Genomic DNA, 20,464 nt, shown 5'->3' on the forward strand with positions numbered 1-20,464 from the left:
TTGTAACTGAAATGTATTGCATGTCTAAATATTTACTGAGGAAACTGCAGTGTAGTTGTAGAGAAGATTGCATGAATGGAGTACTCTCACGCTTGTCCTGTTCTGTTCCACTCTGTCTTCAGAAAAAGCTCCTCATTACCCAGCTGTAGTGCAATCCCATATTCACGGAAATTAGATCACATAGGAAATCTTATATGGAATAGACAGAAACTTGAGAGAGGAGTGTGTGTTTGCGTTCTGTTCTAGAAACTAGAATACTAATATATTAATAAACAATTATTGTTTGTGTCTAGGTTGAGTTGAGTAGACCATTTAATGCCTTGCAGCATTAATATTCATAAGAAAAATAGCAATGATGAAAACATTACGTTTACAAGTGAAATTCTTGAATGGCCACTTTAATATTTCCTCTGGCTTTTTTTCAAGTCAGACTATAGATGGCAATCAGAAAATTGGATCAGCTGTGGTATTTATTTCTGAGAATTTAATAAACCACTGTGCTAAACATGCATATGAAGGACAATACAACTACACAACATAAAAACCATGTAATGCAAGTTGTGCCAGGCTGCATATTACAAGACTATTGTATAATATTATGTAGGCAAATAACCAGTTGCATTCAGTTTTATTCTACTTGTTTAAATCAGTAGTGAGGCTAACATTTTCCACTTGAATGGATTTTGGTGAAGTTGAGTGCACTTTTTGTACCTTCTCTCACTATAAATATGAAGTGTACACATGCTTAGCCTATATATGACAATAAAGCAGCATTGCATGCTTAACATTACAGTGGCAATAACTGCTCTCTGACTTCATTGTTGTTTATTGCTTAAGTTATAATGTAGGGTGCCACTGTCATAGTTGTTTGTGTGCTGGGTATTAAATACTCTGCAAAGAAATTAGTGGCAGATATTGTTTGCATCAAGTATAGCAAGTAAAACAAATAGCATCTTGTTTAGGTGCAAATAAGGATAGATGCTATTAACACCAAATGCAAAATAAAGTAAAATTATTTATATTTGTACTTGAAGTAGAATGTTTGAGTGATAGCAATGAAAAAAAAAAAAAAACCTTTGCAATTTGCAGACTACTCATATGTAGGTATAATAATTATGTATTTAAACTAGGGCTGTCAGATTAATGCATTAACCTAATTAATTAGTTATGAAACAAATAACGCTATTAAAATATTTTAACGCAATTAACACACTGGCACCGCCCCAAAACCACTATGTAATTTTCTATTTCATACAGTTGACTGTTGACAAATATGATGCATGGCAATAACTCATGTACAACCCAAGATATTGGTGCAAAAAAATACCCTTTAATGTGAAATGTAATGCTTCACCTCGAGGTAAAATAAATCCAGAGGTTTTATCTGAGAGTCTAAGAAGTCCTCATAAGTGTGAAACTCTTCCACGGTTTCTCCCGCAAAGATGCCTCCGTCGTCTTCCATCTTGTTTACTTTGAGTTATTCCCATGGTAACAGACAGCTGTAGTAGTAGGATCGTGTTTTCCCATTATAAACCAATCACGATAGACGATATCTTTTACACACAAGCAATTTTGTTTTTGTCTCATATTTATACCATATGATATCACAGGAGTAGGGAGAGCAGTAGCCTATTTTGTGAAGGTTACTTTGGAAATGTAAAAGGTTACAGATTACAAGTTACCCTATTTACAGTGTTAAAGTAGTGTAGTATTACAATAGACAATATTACAATACAATACAATATTACAATACAATTAGTGTAGTAGTAGTATTGTAGTAGTAGTATTACAATGTAATAGTGGTAGCAACTTTTTCAATTACTTCACTAAAGTAATGTAACTAATTACTTTTCTGATTACTTTTCTAAATTCTATTCAACACTGATTACTGTCAGTCTTTCCAAATCCTTCATTACTTGAATTTGGATGATAATAATTGGACCCATCCACCACAAAATCAGACTTTAGTACCACCTTTTACTTTGAGATTAATTAAATAATAGGAATTAGTTTAATAATACTGTTTTTGAAATCAAATCTTCACATGACTCCAGGAAACACTGGCATCTAACAATGCTTTGGGGGGAGTTAATTAAAAAAATAAAAGCATATACATTAACCTAAACATGGTTATCCAATGTTTACACATTGGTGGGTTTTTTTGTTGATGTTGTTGTCTGTTTATATATGGATTTTTCTCAATAACTCCTATATTGAGGTGGCAGAGACTAAAAACATCACAAGCGATATACACGCTTTAAAAAACATGCGTAAAAAACACTCAGAATGTGCAGGAATCATATATTGTCTTTTTCGGCTTATATTCACAGAGTCCATATCGCATTTTGATACAAGTGTACATGATTCTGCATAATAGGAATTGCGTTTTTATGACTGGATTCTATTAACCCTTCCATGTTTTCTGCATCGCAGAAATCATAGGGCCATATGTCTCATATTTTAGAGCAATCAGTGCAATTTTGGAAAATCAATTAAATCTGTATATGGATGTGTTTAAATATTCAAATGTAACCCACTTTGTAATCTTTAACATTTTCATAAGTAGGCCTAACTGTTATTTAATTACATTTTTTTTTCTTAGTAACTGTAAATTACATAACGCTGTTACATCTAATTAGTTACTTCCCAACAATGCCTATTAAACGAGTGCTGTTTTTGTCCCGAATATCACTATAATAATATGTTGTTTTAAACAACAGTTCAGTAAATATTAAGTTAATATTCTGTTACATTTTAAACACAATATTATGTGGTTTTGCTAAATTTTGCAAAGAATATATTACCTTTAAAACCATAGCAAAATTGTTGCACATCTCAGAGCAACACAGCAGTGTTTAGTTCCTGAATGAATCCTCGTTTTGAGCAAATCATGTGAACCAATGATTCAAAGGCCCTTTCATAAAGAGAGCCATTTACTTCATTCCTTAATGAATCAGCTGTTTGAATGAATCAAGTGACTAATTATAAGACATTTAGTTTCTTATTTAGCATATAATTTCATAAAAAAACATAAAATAATCATAATAATCATAATAAAATAATAATAACATTATTAAAGAGATAGTTCACCCTTTTTTTTCTTTTTTTTTTTTTTTTTTAGTTCTGTCATTATTTACTCACCCTCATGTCATTTTAAACCTTTATTTTGCTGGAACATAAAATAAAGTATTTTGAAGACTGTTGGTAACAAAGCTTGTGGTTACCAATGACAAAACAAAAAATACTGAACAAAAAATAATTGAACGAAAAAATAAAGATGTTTCTCAAATTATCTTCTTTTGAATTCAATAGTTTATTTTAGACCATTGTAGCCTAAATGTTTATGTGTAATACATTTTATTTATTTCTAAAGTTACACTCTGTAATGTCTACTTGACACTTTCTCATTTAACACAAAAAAGCTTTAAATAATCTTATTTTGTGGGTAGCCTGTTTTCACAGTCAAATTTATTTTGCCTTTAAAAGCCTGTTATACTGTGAAATGCCTTTTTTAGCTTCTCTGTTCTTGCTTCTGCTGTTTGGTAGGCCTAAATGAAAGTGAACCGAGAGGACATGCTCAATCACTGGCCACATAAATCACACTTAACCTACATGTGCTGTGTTCACATACCAGCCCTCTCACACTCTCCATTAAGACTCAGTTAGCACAGTCCATCAGATTTGCCATCACTGTGCTTTTCACTTAAACTTGTGCTTAGCTGCTAAGAGAATATGGCAAAAATTCCATTAGTAAAACATATAATCTATCATTACATTGTTATGCTTTTTTTTTACAGGAGAAACAAACATTAAAGACACTTACAGTAACATTAAAAAAAAACATATACATGTCAAATCACTTACAAGTGGATTTAATGGCTAACCTGGACTCATTCTTTTGTTCTTATATACCTAGAAATGTATTCAACTCTGCACAGTAAATAATAAGCAAGCAGGGAAGGTGGTTCCTGTCATACAGGCGGATGTTGAGACAATAAGCATTTGTGCCCTCTACTGTGTCCACAGTGAATTTTGGGTAACTCCCACGATGAGCCTATGAGAGGGCAGCTGCTTCTAGTAGTTTGGAGCAAGCAGATGGTTGCGATTGTCTCTGTCAGTTATGCTCGGGTGGGAAAGGTAAAGCAGGCGCTCAGTAAGTGAACAGCAATGTGCTGAACTTTTGTTCGAATACACACTGTACGCCTCCACATATTTACTCCCTACTGTTCACTAGACTCACGCAGAGAGACTTCTATGTATTCCAAACGTGTAAAACAAAAACTTCCCTTTTCTCTGTTGTTGATCACATCACAAGGACCTGATGGTCCTCTCAGAGTGATACCACACATGCTGTTATATTACCATATTAGCAGTCTACAACATTCTTCATTGTGCTAATGTAGTTTCACTGTAATACACAGAATGTATATGTTCTGGACCAACATCAAAGTTCTCATTTATTCTAAATTTAGGTTTGCATTTAATCCAACACTTATTTCCGTTTCTTTGATTGGCTGAGTGGCATTTCAGGAGTACTTTTATGCATTGTAACTTTGGCATTTATCTTATTAAAATGTATGTATACTTGAATCTCAAATTTATAATCCACTTTCACATATGAAAGCTGTTCAGTTACAGTAAAATTGCCATATTACCTTTTCCGGGAAATGATGCAAAGTGACAGTGTATATCTTCTGTTCACATATGCAACTGCTTTTTCTCTCTCTCAAATACAGAGAAGCTTCTTCATTTTTAATGTCTATCTAATCTGACATCATTTCTCTCCACAATGCAGAAAATCATGATTTTTAATTCCCATGTCACAGGCTTACAGCTACTAAATGGCATCAGTAATTGCATCAGCTCTTCAGAACTTGATTGGCTCAGTCTCTTTGACAGTAGAACTGGGGGGGGGGGGGGGGGTCTGTTCACAGATGAAATAAATTCCTACAGGTTTTTATGACATGAGTAAATGACAATTCAATTGATTCATTTGTGGGTGAACTATCCCTTTAAGGAACAGGCTGTATGTGTGAAACCATATGGTCTGTCAAGGTTTAAAATCTACCGACTCCAAAACTCGCCTGTGGTGCTACCTGTTATAGCTGTTTGTACTCTGTTTGGACATGAGAATGTCTCAAAGGGAATTATTTATTACCTTCTTTTTTTTTTTTTTTTTGGATTATTTTGTTGTTTTTGTCTTTCATTTAGAGCCCAGAGGCTAACGTCTGCCTTGTTGTAATGGAATTTGTCCCTGAGGCGTTTTAACCCCACAAAAAGATTGTTCTGCAAGTCCATCAGGGGAGAAACACACTGGAGACACACAGCTCCATTGCCCCCATTTTGCCCATCAGTAGAGCAAAGACACCCTCCTGAGAGAAAGTGTAGGAAATGAAGGCTTTGATGTACAAGGTGTGTTTGTGTCTTAGAGAATGTGAGGGTTTGTTTTAATAGAGAGCTAAAAAGAGGAGTGCACATATGTGATGCCATTTAGGAAATGATATACAGTCATTTTGTGAACATGTCTCAGTCATGTCTCTGGTAAACTAAACGCTTTATAGAGAATACATACATACATACATGGTGTGCAACCATTCGTTTAAAATTACATGAAGAGATGAGTATTTGAAATAAACATGGATATATCACACATATATTGCATATGAAAATATGAATATCACACCTGTAAATTGCCATAAAAAAATAATTTTCCTAATGCATTCACATTTGTCCAAAAAATAAAAAATAAAAAAAGGAAATGCCAAACGAAACATGCACACATGTGTGTGCATGTGTTGAAGATTTTAGCACTGGATAAATATTTAACATGATAGGGAAAAGAGGTAAAGGCATTGAGAGTGAGAGACAGAGAGCAATGAAATCGGAGGACAGAGGGGTGTTGAGCTGCAGAGTCTCTGAGGAGAAAAGAAACCTGCGATACAGCAGCAGTGAGCACACACTCGTTTGATCTGCTTCTCTCCTTTTATTTCCCTGTCTTCTCTTTGTTTCATTCTGTTTGTCTTTTTTCAGAAGTGAGAGAGAAAACTCAAAGCAAGACTGAAGAAACGAGCAAGGGATCGTTCTCAGTATGAGATGGGTAGATGGAAATGCACACAAATATTAGCATGAGCAAACAGACCATCTCAGACATGCTTTGAGACCAGGCACTAGATGTGGAGTGCTAACAGGGTCTAAACATACATTTATTCAGTCTATGAAACACTACAGTGCTAATACCGTGTGGGGATTTTTCATTTTTGAACTAATTTCTCAAAATATGTTTGTAGAAACTACTTTAAAGGAGTTTTGACATCAACTTAAGTCATGGCATTCGTCTTATGAAAGCTGTTTAGCTCATATGAGTGAATTATACATGACTGTGGGCAATTAAAAATCGACACATTTACAATTATATTATATTAAATATATTAAATTATATTAAGGATAATAATTAAAGATAATGTTCAATGAAGATATTGTGTACATTTATTACCGTAAATATATCAAAATGTAATTTTTTATTAGTAATATGCATTGCTAAGGACTTCATTTGGACAACTTTAAAGGCGATTTTCTCAATATTTTGATTTATTTGCATCCTCATATTCCAGATTTTGAAATAGTTGTATTTCGGCCCAATAGTGTCCTGACCTAACAAACCAAACATCAATGGAAAGCTTATTTCAGATGATGTATACATCTCAATTAAAAAAATAAAAAACAAAGTCCTTTATGACTGGTTTTGTGGTCCAGGATAACAATTTGTTCTCTGAATTTCCAGAATACCTGCGTTGTCCTCTGCGTTTGCGCAACAAACTGCATTCATGAAACATATCTTGGAAGCCATGCAAGATTTCACTCTCTCATCATTGATGTTCTCAAATCCAATTTTCTATGGTCCTTTGCACCCCGCTATTTTATCAAACTCCTCTTCAGGAGTGTGGTTACCTGGGCTTGTCATTATTCCATTTAGCATTAACCGCTTTTGTGTTATCAGCTTCCACTGCCATGCTAGTCTCCCTCATTAACATTGATTTCTCTCCCAAACACGGAAGGAGTGAGGTCCGGCTCACAACACCGCACATCCATCTCTTTCTCACAAACACACACTCATTTGTAATTTATCTCCTGCTCTTTTCAGCCTGTGTAATTCTTAGGCAAATATATGCCTTGACGCCAACCTGGCCACTGTTTACCTTGAATTTCTTCCCTCACATACATCACTGGATTCCAACGTGTGCAAACACACACACACACAGCTTTCTTTAATCACCCGTCTCATTCTCGCCCCTGTTCATGTTGAGATCCATACGTTCTGCACATACTAATAATGTCTCTTTGTTCATTTCAACCCTTGTGCGATTCTTTTGGCTTCCTTATTTTTGGATTCGCCCTTTCTGTTGTTTTCTTCTCCCTCTGTATCCGTTCATTCACTTATTCCTCCTTCTGCTCTGGCTCTCTCCCTTTCTTCCCTCTCTCTGTACTGATGTAAAGGTTATCAGTTCCTGGCAAAGCCTCTGCATTATAAATGAACAGCTGAAAACCCACTCCTGGGACAATTAAACCTGAGGCTGTTTAGCATGCAGAAAGAAAAAGAGGGAGGGATTGACGAGGCCGAGGCTGGGCGAAGAAGAGAAGGCTGGCACTTGAGCAGAGGATTTAGTTTGTTTGTTAGCCCTGAGTCTGCTTTGAGCACAGACACCTACATTCCCCTGAACTCACCATCCATGTGAATCATGCCGCCCTACAGAATGTTTACTGGAGTATTTGTGACTGTGATGTGCAACAATGCCAACAGTAATGATTGCATCAGTCTTGATTAAATTCGTGATGCGTCTCCATCACACCCTCCTTGTCTCTACTCCAGCTCCCTCATTTTTCCTTCTGTGTTCTTCTCTGAGCACTTATCCGACTCTGTTCACAGTGCATTCTGGGTAACTCCCACAATGCACTTATCTACTTCTAGTAGTTTGGATGCACTAGAAGGTTGTAATTCTCTTTTTCAGTTGTGCTCAGTAGAAAAAGGTAAACCAGACTTCACCCTTATTCAGAGTTTTCTGTTTGACATGTGTAAATTTGGAGCTCTCAGATGTGATAATGTACTATGTACTATTATTCATTATTTAATAATACTTATTTCATATGCAAAGATGTTACCCAATCATATCACAGTTACATTACCATCTTAAATCAGAGGGCCATTTATTTCTAAATTATGACTGTTTTTGATGTAAAACTTCTACATTTTAAGTGGACTTCAGGAAACATGATAAATATATATATTTAAATGCCCAACACCTTATGGCTTTAGAGCCCCCTACTGTTAAGTGAAAACATCACTCTCTAGTGGATTGCTGTGCATGTGTTGTTGCTGTTAAGTAATCTGACCTGTGCACATCATTTCGTACCTGCTCACCAAACTTTCATACCCCCAGAACAGATGTGGTAAATAAATAGAAGCCATTTGCCTTCTGGACCATTTTAGGATTAAACGTCACAGTTACATCACTGCAGGCGACTTTTGGCCCTGTCTGCCTTCCATACAGAAAATCATTGGTAACAGCGGAAGTTGGGCGAGATCAATGCAATAAGAAAAAAAATGTTTTGTGCCTTTGGATGTCAGAATTGAATGCAAAAAAAAAAAGTGTTCTTAATTTTAATGGAATACCACTGCCACAGATGCACTTTAAAGTTCTAACATTATGATTATAATATTTTCCATAAATTGATAGTAGTAGTTGTTTGACTTGTTTATAATAGTTCACTTTTTCCACAAGGTGTACAAAGATTTCTGGTCACTGTAATTGTGGCCATTTAGTTGGATCCTTGACCTATAGACCCGACAGCGAGTGCGTATCAGTAAACCTAACCCAATTTCTAAGGGTTATCTTATTAGTGTAAGAAAACCTGTCTTTTCTGCAGGCAAACCATTAAAATAATTGCAGATGGCATCTGCCATTTGCAAAATCATTGAGACATGCCTGCAGAAACACACACAAGAAATGACGTAAATGGCATATTTTGGATTAGAAATAGCACATATTCTTTTTTTTCTTTTTTTTTTGAAAGGTCAAAACTTTACCACTATTATGATAAATTTAAGTGGATCACTCCACAACAAGACCGGAAAAATGAATAATGCATGTCCTTTTCTATAGATAGCATTGTCCGCTTGGCATAATTAAACCCATAATGCCCAGCTCCACTCAATCCTGTTGGATAAGCTCATTTGGCTAGACGTGCAGGTTTGTGTTTGTGAGTGGAATCAACAAGAAGAACCCAGAAAAGCTGCACTGTGTATTGCTGTTGGCTGCCAGGTGGAGAGAGTGTGGATTGTACTTCAAAGCCCAGGAGTGAGCCAGGATTGCTTCGGTTGGGAAAAGCCAGAAATGAGCAGATCATTTCTGAGCAGGATGGACATTTCTGTTTTATTTATTTTTTCATTTCACAGATGCAGCCCACACTGTGTGTCATGTCGTGTCCTGAGGTCATGCAGCATTTGAAGAAAGAAATCTACAATAAATGCCAAGAACATGCTCAGTGCCATCCCTTTTAGTCAAACAGTTAATAACTGACTGTGATAATATTTTCATCTTCACATTCCATTGGCTGTAGCCTAGTATATCTGACCGATCAACACTGTCTTATTCTTTTTTCCCACCTCTCTCTGGTCTGTCTACCAGTAGTCAACTATCCTGTAAAAGGGTAAAGCTATGTGGGCACTTTAAACTGATATGTTCTGGCATTTCCATGGATTCCCACTGAACCGCAGGGCTGTCTGCCACTGTATGCATCCAGGGAACAGTGCACTCAACTGGGGCTGGAGATGATGGATGTGGCCCTCGCACCACTGGAGGAAGCCTCCATGTGTTTCAAGCTCCATAATACACCTACTCATTCATCTCTCTCCCTCTTTTCTCTCTCCCTCCCATCCAGCACAACATTCCCATATGCTCTCAGTAATTACGGCCTGTATTTTCTCTCTGATGCACAGTGAAGGGAGGAACACGCCACGGATGCATTTGTGAAGGTGTGTATAAATGGTCTCCTCAAACTCATCTTCCTCTTGAGTGAGTAGCAGCAGCGCTTCTCCCTCGTTTCTTTATCTGTCTTATTTTAGACCTGCGATCTCATTACAAGGCTCTTGGTGAATTTTAAAGGCTCGATTGGACAAGTTTAAAAAGGAATGACTGAAACTGAAAGTCAAACCATTTTTCTTCTTCTTCTTTCTCCCCGCAAACACGCCGCAGGAGTGGCCGCTGAGCCCGGTTAAGTCTCTTAGCATCTCTACCTCCTGCTGAGAGACCTTCTCTCTGCACTCTCCTTCTCTCTTCCCCTCCCATGCTTCTTTCTTTCTTCCACCCTTTGTGTCATTTCTTTTCTAGTTATTGCAATTCTTTCTTTTCCTTTTTTATTTTCATCCCTCTTTGTCAGTCCTCTCTTATTTTGGTCATCTGCTTTCATGTGGCAGTTTGAGAGATTGACTCGAAGAGTCTTTTTGGGGTATGGAGGGAGGGGAAGTGTAAACAAAAAAAAAAAGGATGATGGATTGGTTTGTTTAGCAAACCCAAGCATGTCTCATCCCTCCGCCCTAGATATACAGTGCTCCTTTCTGCAGTTTCTTTAATTATTGAAAAAATATTCAAATTTAGACAAAGCATTTGTGTAATTGATTTAACCCTTTCTTCAACGATTTCTCATTTCTAGATTTAGCGTAAATCCATTTACTGCCATCAAGCTTGTTTCCCAGAGTAAGAGTTGTTCAAGGAGATTTTACTTTTTGTGAACTCATAGTGCCATCTAGTGGTTGAGGGAAAGTAGGCCTACCAGTTTAATCCTGTATATTAGACACGTTGTTAACCAAAGAAAAGGATACAGACTAACATTCACTTATTTTGACAATTCTGAAAAGAAAATATAATAATAATAAATAAAACTTAAAAAATAAAATGAATTGGGTATTATTGTATTATTAGGTTCAAATGCTGTCAGAATTTTCCAATATTATTTTCACAAGTAAATGCTCCTTATTTAAAGAGACACACCGCAATTACACAAAGTCTTACACATAGCATCTGTGTAAATAAATATCATATCTGATAAATTGACTACTTCTTATACAGGAACTGGGGGATTACATGCAGTCAAAAAATTAACATATATCTGTGCATATTGCTGAGCAATAAGGAAAACAAAAGAGCTGGGAAACAATTCAGGTTTATTTCACATGTTTGAGATGCAGCAAATACAGAGGATCTTTATCCGGTCAACACATTTTCATTTATCATCATACTAAAATAACCAATATGAGCTAGTAACATGAATTAATCTTTATATTTATTAACCCTCAAATGTCCCTCGCTTCCTGTTTACAAATCTGGCCATTGGGAACCCACAAATTAAAGTATATATATATATATATATATATATATATATATATATATATATATATATATATATATATATATATATATATATATATATATATATATATATATATATATATATATATATATATATATATATATATATATATATATTAGGGGTGTAACGGTTCACAAAATTCACGGTTCGGTTCGATACGATACACTGATGTCACGGTTCGGTTCGGTTCGGATCGGTTCGATACGTTTTAGATACAGCAAAATGTAAAAACATCTCAACTTTTCAGAATGCCGCAAGCGCACCGCGGGTCATGTGACAAGAACCAACCAATCAGCTTCATCCTTTCCCGTAACAACGTTGAGAGCTCAGCCAAGATGAAGGAACAGCTGATCATAGTTGTATATGGATTGCAATTTTGAAATAAATTCAGTAGCAGAGCTACTGCAAGCGATTTTTAGAGCTGCAAATCCATTTATCCTTCGCTGAAATTTCCGCGTCTCATGGAGAGAGCACGTCATTGTTGCTTAGCAAAGACAGACGCCTCAGGAGAAAGACGCGCTTAGCGTTTTCCATGCGTTTTTAGGCACGATATGTGAACGGCCCCTAAGGCGCTCGCTCACTCAGCACGCGCTGAAGGCTCGTTGCAAAATGTCTAATGCATTTAACAGACCAGAAATATAAGATCCTAAAATAACCAACAGGTCTGGTGTTTGGGTTGGATTCCCTGTAAGCTATAGTGTCTAAATGCTGCAGGGATAGTTTGCTGCGTGCATGTTTCTCCTTTTTTTCGTCTTTTCCCAGATAGTACTGACGCATATATCCCAGATATTCCCGCTGGTTTTTTTTTTTTTTTTTTTTGTAATCCCGCTGGTGTACCCTGTCATGTTGCAGATGCGACATACCGTTGTTTGTTTATCCACCACTCTCTTGCCATCACCATTATAGCTTAAAGGGAATCCAAAGTGCACCCAAACACCAGACCTGTTGGTTATTGGAGGATCTTCTCATTTCTAGTCTGTTAAACGCATTGGCTATTTTGCAACGAGCCTTCAGCGCGTACTGAGTGAGCGAGCGCCTGCTGAGTAGCCTAACATAAACATATAAGATGGTGTTTTTTTCTTCTTCGGGAGTGTCAGGGGCATTGCCTGTTACGTTGTTTGGGTTATTGGGCTACCTTGTTGAACGCACATCATTATATTTCTTTCTCTCTCTTTTTTTTTTTTTTCAAATATAATTAATTACTCCAACGAACCGTTCGGTATACATAATGCGTACCGCGTACCGAACCGAAAGCGTCGTACCGAACGGTTCAATACGAATACGCGTATCGTTACACCCCTAATATATATATATATATATATATATATATATATACATACATACATACATACATACATACATACATACACATATATATATATATATATATATATATATATATATATATATATATATATATATATATATATATATATATATATATAAATATATATATTATTGTTGTTATTATTATTATTATTATTATTCATTAAAGCTGTGTTTTGGGGGATATGAAGTACTTTTGTACCCATTTACCACAATAGCTTGGATGTGAAATATCACATTTCTATGAAAAAAATCACTTTAATTATGATCAAAATTTTATTTAAATTGTTTCTGGATATTGATCTATATAAACTTATAGAAATTTCAGGTTTAGAAAGAATAGTGTAATGAACATTTATATCCAGCAGAGGCCCATAGAGATCCATTCGTTTTTCTGGAAGTGGCCACCTGCTCCTCCCACAACTTTTCTGATATATATTCTGTAAATATATATTGAAACATTATAAAATACATAAAAATAAAAAAACTGTATTTTTCCCTAAGGTTAGAATTGTTTTTTGTTGTTGTTGATGATTTTGATAATGCCACATAAATTTGCAGAAATTCCACACAAGACTAAAACTTGATTGCAGGCACATATTTATTTCAATCTAAAATGTGAAAAAATAAGCAGATATGAATGGTGGGTGGGTGTGTGTGTGAGAGAGAGTGTCTGAACGCATATGTATGTGTGTGTGAGTGAGTATGCTTGTTCCACATTGCATTTGTGCTCTAGTACCAGGCCTTTGTTTCTGTGTGGAAATTGTAAGATTTATGCTGGATTTCTAAAAATTTTCTATATATTTTTTTTTCTTTTTCTTTTTCTTTTTTTACCATTTCCCATTCATTTTCAGTTGGGGTCGTATTGACCCCAAAGACCAGATGTGTAAAATAATAATAATAATAATAATAATAATAATAATAATAATAAAATGTTTGACATACCTTCAGAACAACTGAACAGAACAACTTTTTTTTTTATCTGAACAAATATAGAAAATGTTGAAAAGTCTCAAAATCATATTCCAGTACAGAACTTCATGTACTGAAAGGTGAATGTTTGCTGGTGTCATGGGATGGAAAGCCAGTGTGATTTAAACACTTCGAGTCAGATTACAGATGATACAACCTTCTATAACTGAGATTTACATTCATCCATTCTTTCTTTTTTGTGTATGCTCTTTATTGTGTCTGTTCTTTCAGATTCTAATAATATAAGATACTGTAATAATCTTGGAGATATATCATTATATATACTGTAGAATTGTTTTCTCATACCACATTCACTGACCTCTCAAAAGCATTTTAATGGAAACATCTAAAGCTGCAAATCTGTTAAGAAGAAGGAAGTCACAAGCTGAAATGAGGTCAGTGATATGGGATCTGAAAGCCACCACACGCATTTTAATTTCCATTTGCAAAACAAAGATGTCAAATATTTTCCATGTAATGCACAGAAGAAAACAAATATAAGCCATTAGTAATCTTTGGAGGATTACAAAATGAATTACTTGACTTGTGTATAACTGAAATACTGTTGAAAACTCAAATAACTGTTTAAATTACAAACATGTAATACAGTTATTCTTAATTGCTTTGGCTAAATTCTTGAATGAAATATTCTCTGAACAACTAGCTTCTTGTTCACGTCAGATTGGAATTTCTTATTGATTTGAGCAAATTGCAAATGCTTTGGCACATGTGTGCAAACTGTAAGTACAATTGTCTGCAGTTTGCACAACAACTACTTGCATTTAATTCTCACTTAAACTGTCAAACTCTTCACAACCTCTCAATATTTTTTCATTGTGTAAGCTATCACATTCAAAACGACCCATTCAGTTATGAAAAATTGTTATACATGCATGTATATTCCATAAATATCTGACATTGACATTATTTGTAAAGTCAGCTAAATTGACAAATGACTTCTAATTGCAATACAATTTGAATCAACCATTCAACCATTTAAACAATCAAGTTTGGGAGTATATATATGTAGATTGCCCACAGAGGACTTTCACAACCCTGAACTGGGGCAACATGCTCGTGGAAGAGCAATTTGAAGATGTAAGAAAACATGGTTGTGATATTAGAGGAAGACATAAAAGAGGAAGAGGTGGAAATAGAAGAATCAGCGTCTCTGTTGAAATCAGAGCCACATTTGTGGATGATGTCATAAATCATGATTTAACAATGGAAAAGGCTGGTCTGAGAGTACAGACTAAAGTAAACAGGTCCACTGTATCATCAATTTTGCAAACCTTTCATAGGGAAAGCAGGTAAATATGTATTTGTATATATATATATTTTTTTAAATATGTAAAGCATTTTTATAAACCACAATACCGCAAAGGAAAATGCAAGTTTATTTTTACATTCTATAGGACCGCACAACAACCTCACGCTAGTGGCAGAGCAGCCGTATTTAACCATCGGCAAGAACAAGAAAATTGCAACCTGGTCATAGCCAACCATTCCATCAGGCTAAGAGAGATCCAAAGTGCAATCATAAATGACAATGTCTTCACAAATATAAAATTCTGTCAGCATTTCCACCATATACAGAGTTTTGAAAAGACATCAAATGACTATGAAACAACTCTACAAGGTTCCATTTGAGAGGAAGCGTGAAGGAGCTGTGGTACCAGTATGTCCTTTGCCAAATAACTGAAACAATAACTAGGTTTTGAAGCATAAATGAAATGTTTTGAGTGAGTAACTACATTTTGCAGACATGCAATAAAGTTCTGAAGTTCCAGCAAACAGTTGTGAAATTTGCACTCACAGTTTAGAGAATGTTAAGACTGTTTCAAAAACAGAGAAACTGTACAAATTCCTTGGGACTGAAGTTAGCTGTGTGTTTGAGATATTCCCACACATTAGATGCCAGTCACCAGATCATGTAATATGGATAACATTTACATTGTTGTCTTTTTAATTTGAACCCAGTTTATATTCTACAAAGAAAATCATAGATAGATAGATGCTTTGTACATATCAGTATCAGTATTTTGTATCATTTTTATTTCTTGTATATTTATTAAGTATGTAACCATGTTTGAAAAACCTTGGATTAACTTTGGTATTTGACCAACTGAATGTACGTAATCCTTTACCTAAGAGTGCATTCTTATGCCATCATAGACACTGAAGTCAGAGCTTTGTAATCGGCTGCTCTTTGTCCGTTTGCATCCTCGTTTGGGGATGTTCAGTGATGCATAGCAAACTTCTATATGGACATCCTGTGGAAATGTTTTATATATTATAAGTAGATAATCATTTTCGAATTGTAAAACAATTGTGTACAGTTATTAGGTGTTTTGGGGGGGAGGGGTAGCTTAATTAGTATAGAGGTAATAGAAAAAATAATTCATCATTTTGACTTTGCATGAAATACAAATTAGTCTATATTCATTTATCTTCCCTCTTTTTGTCTTTAAGCAGTGAATCCAGACTACTACCCTTTGTTCATACAGTACATTAATAGTAAGGTTTGTTTGGTTTTGTTCTGTGCTGTCTTGATAAATGATTAACATACAGTAGATGAAATGTTGACCATTATAAACTAATTTCAGACTCGTCTCTTAGCACTGCATATTTGTAGGCTGCTGAGTTTACCTGTTCTTGGCTCAGCTGTCTTTGCGTCTCAGAACTGCTTTGATGACCTTCAGACTCCTTCAGCTCTGTGAATGGCAGAATCAGAGGCTTATCTCTTATGGCAGTTCTTAAAATATGACTCCCTCAAATATAGAGCCACAGAAAACATACGATATATTATTTCTAGTTGACTAGATATAGTCATTTGTTAAATTGTATATATAAATCTCACCTGTCTTGTGGCAGCATCTGTAGCCACAAACAAAAGCCAAAATGCCAGAGAGAAGAGAACATGCAGGACACACAGTTTGCAGTATCAGCCAACACAGCCAGCAGTCATGATTTAGTTCTTTCTGGGGGCTTTCTGAGGGGAGGACTGATGAATAAATGCTAATTAATGACCATAACTTTCAGTTTAATGAATTAGTTTGATTATATGAAGTTGTTATTTAGCTACTGTATACACTGTATACACACTCAATCCCTGACCTCCATTTGCCATTTTAGCTTCAAGTCAAGTGTTTGACGTCTTTATAATTTCAGAACGGTGATTGTTTCCTGTGCAAATTATATTGGAATCAGATGACCTGCATTTATTTGAAATCTATTTATTTCAAAACGTACACTTGTTGTTTCCTTTAGATACTAATATTTGCACTGTAGGTGGAAATATGTACAAAGGCACTTTTTGAAAAGATACCACCTCAGTGAAAGCTTTTGTACATTTTTTCATTTCTGATGTGTAGTTAATCAAAACAGGAGAAAACAGTGTTTGTAGGTGTACCTACACTGTCTTGTTAATTTTGCATATCTGTATAATATAGGTAGATAGTTGTATCAGATATATAGAATTAATTCTATTTTATAATATTGTGTTATACCAAACATTGGAGTTCTTCTCAGTGCTCAAATACCTCAATTAAAAATACATTTTAATAACTTTTATTGTAAAAAAAATAAATAAAAAGTATTTAGATTAAATTTAGTGCATTCCCTTTTTCATTTGATAAACACTTTTATCCAAAGATATTTAATATATATATATATATATATATATATATATATATATATATATATATATATATATATATATAGTAATTTGAGCTGTATGAGATATTGTTAGAATTGTTAGAAGAAAAAAAATATATAAAAAGTTTCAAATATGATCATTACACACAAATTAACATAGAAATATATATCTTCATTTATTTTCTCTCTTTTTGTCTTTCCAACTTTCCAACTAATAATATTAATTTGTTATTGTAAAAAAAAATGCTACAGTAAAAATCGATTTCTTTTCTATAGGCAGAAAAAAAAACTATAGCCTGATACATCTAATTGGACATTTCATATTATTTCATAGTGAAGTACTGTTAAATGTAATTTTTTTTCTTAATAACAAAAACAACAACTCATCTTATAATTTACAATGACTTTCCTATTGTATAGTTTATAGTTTTTGGTATCAGTCATCTCAATTAGGGTTTAATGTGTTACCATGACGGTGTTTTTTGTATTTACATTCATATAACTATGTGCACCTTTAATATATTAGTATTTACCTCAGCTTGTGGTAAAGCTATTTGTGATGCACTTTAATTCATCATGTGTCTTTCTCTTTACCACCGCTTTATTATGGTGGCTGTCAGTATGTTACATTTTAGTATAGCAGCTTGGACATGATAGTTTAGAAGAACAGGGCTATTTGGTTTACCAGTTTCAGTTTTAAATGTTATTTAATTCTAGTTTAGTTTAGTTTAGTTTAGTTTAGTTTAGTTTGAAAATTACCATTTCAAATTGTCAAGGAATTTTTTTTTTTTTTTTTTTTTTGCAGTGTTTACTTAAGGTATACATATGATCAGTTCATGCATTCCCTGGAAATCAAACCCTTCATTTTAGTGTTGCTAGCAATATGTTAGATCTCAGAAGTGCAAAAGATGGAAATGATAATACACACTTTGTTGGCAAAAAATCAAAAAGTAAACAAATGTATGTAAGAGTTTAGATAGATGTATAAGACTATATATCTTCTTTTAGTACAAGCATGTTTTGCTTCAGCAGATTATGAATTGCTTTTTATTTAACATTGTTTGCTGTGTGAAGCAAGCTTACCAGGTGAACCGTATGTGAGCTTTATGAGAGTATCACCAGTGTGATACACATCCTTCTCGAATAGTATGCCATTCTGTTCGATGGTTTTTTTCTCAACCCTTGAGCAATAGTAGAGACCAAGGTCTGCTTCAGTGATGTTCTTGATCAATAAGTCATTTGATTTTGAAGAACTGTTCCAGACAATAAAGAATCGCGGAATGGGTTGTAATAGGCTATTGTATCCTGGGATGATCAGAGGCGGTTGGATCTGTGTAGAGCAGATCTTAACCCAATGAATTTCTTGCCCATTGACTAACTCACTGTCACAGGGAAGAGTTGCATTATCTCCAGGCCTGACCACCACCTCCACTAGCGTTCCGGAGACTTTCCAGTAAATGCAACTCAGTGCAACTACATTCAAACAGAAATGATGGGTTACTCTGAGAAAAATTACTGTGTATTTTTTTTTTTTTTATGCAGTCCTTCTATTGAGTGATTAAGATATTCACATCTACAGTTATATAAAAACCAAAATTTAAACTACAGATGAAATACATATTTAAACCAGAAATATGAGAAGAAATGACTTACTGATTGAAGTGAAAGAAACCTTCATGCTGGTTACATGTGTGGTGGTGCTTGTGGGTGAGGTATATGTAACTGTCAATGTGATTTCCGCCTTTTGAATAGTTTGAATAGATAATCATCAGTTTAACCATGCAAGCATATACTATACATATGTGGGTGTGTGTGTATTTCTTAAAGTAAACATCACAAGTATTTAAAAAACAAAAAATGTTTCGATGTTTGTATTGAAAATAGTTCTGTTAAACAATAAATCGCGATTAATCACATAAAAAAAGTTTTGTTTACATTATATGTGTGTATTGTGTATATTTATCATGTATATATAAATACACACACATAATTTTTGTAAATATATATATATATATATATATATATATATAAATACACACACATAATTTTTGTAAATATATATATATATATATATATATATATATATATATATATATATATATATAAACGTAACATATTCTTCTTAAATATATACTTGAATGTGTGTATTTATATAAGCATAATAAATAGACACAGTACACACACACATATATTATGTTAACATAAACTTTATTTTGGATTCAATTAATCGTGATTAATTGAAAACAATGCTGTAGTTGTTTTTAAATACAGCACTATTATGCTCAACACTGAAGATGGAGGAAGAGCGAGGCTGAATTTGGGTCAGTGGTTTGAGTGGCATACTTGCATATGTGGACCTCAAAGACCACTCAGATACACAGGCGTCAAATATTTTCCATGTTTCTGTCTGACACACAAAGAAACCGAACTGCTGATATGAAGAATGATAAAATACAGCAGGCATCAGCAACTGTAAGGGAAAAATGAAACTTTGACACTTTAGAAGTGTCATTTTTTAAATAAATAGGTGGAAAATATAAATACAATACACTCTTTTCAAATTAGAACTAACAATAATATACATTACTGCACAAATAAAGGGCAACTTTTATTTCAAAAAACAAAAGCAGGTAATGTAACTGTACTACGCTACACTTTCCCCCATATAGCCTATAACTCATAACATAGCGACTTGCGACATCTAGAGGTTGTTGAAGGAAGTTCACTATCAGATAATTCACCTGCGTCCGAATGTGCCCCGTATCCATTCTAAATTCTGTGACAGAAGCATTGCGCAGGACTTAATTTGGACTTAACTGTTTTATATGTAAAACTGGTGCATTACAGGTTACAGGTCTACACATAGGACAAAGGATTTGTAAATAAACATGACTTTTGCAATTCGTTCGCAGATTAATTTTAATCAATTGAAAAAGCCACCATGAGATTACGTGTATGTCCGTAGTCCATAACAAACTACCAACAGCCAGAAGCAGCACTTAAATTTATTAGGTTTCCAATCCTCTTATGATGAGACCCGCTGACCGCCCTTGATTGGAAGCCTGGTATCCGGATATGAGCGTCA

General features: G+C 34.5%; 1 long non-coding RNA gene across 1 annotated transcript; it reads right to left on the reverse strand.

Annotated features, from left to right (window-relative positions):
* Positions 1-15,102: 15,102 nt before the first annotated feature.
* On the reverse strand, positions 15,103-17,244 carry LOC127958742 (uncharacterized). The gene is made up of 3 exons (XR_008154146.1): positions 16,583-17,244; positions 16,372-16,436; positions 15,103-15,995 (listed from the first exon to the last, which is right to left on the reverse strand). It is a non-coding gene; the product is annotated as an uncharacterized LOC127958742 (long non-coding RNA).
* Positions 17,245-20,464: the final 3,220 nt, after the last annotated feature.

Source organism: Carassius gibelio, chromosome B5 (assembly GCF_023724105.1).
Source record: "Carassius gibelio isolate Cgi1373 ecotype wild population from Czech Republic chromosome B5, carGib1.2-hapl.c, whole genome shotgun sequence".
Taxonomy (NCBI): Eukaryota; Metazoa; Chordata; class Actinopteri; order Cypriniformes; family Cyprinidae; genus Carassius; species Carassius gibelio.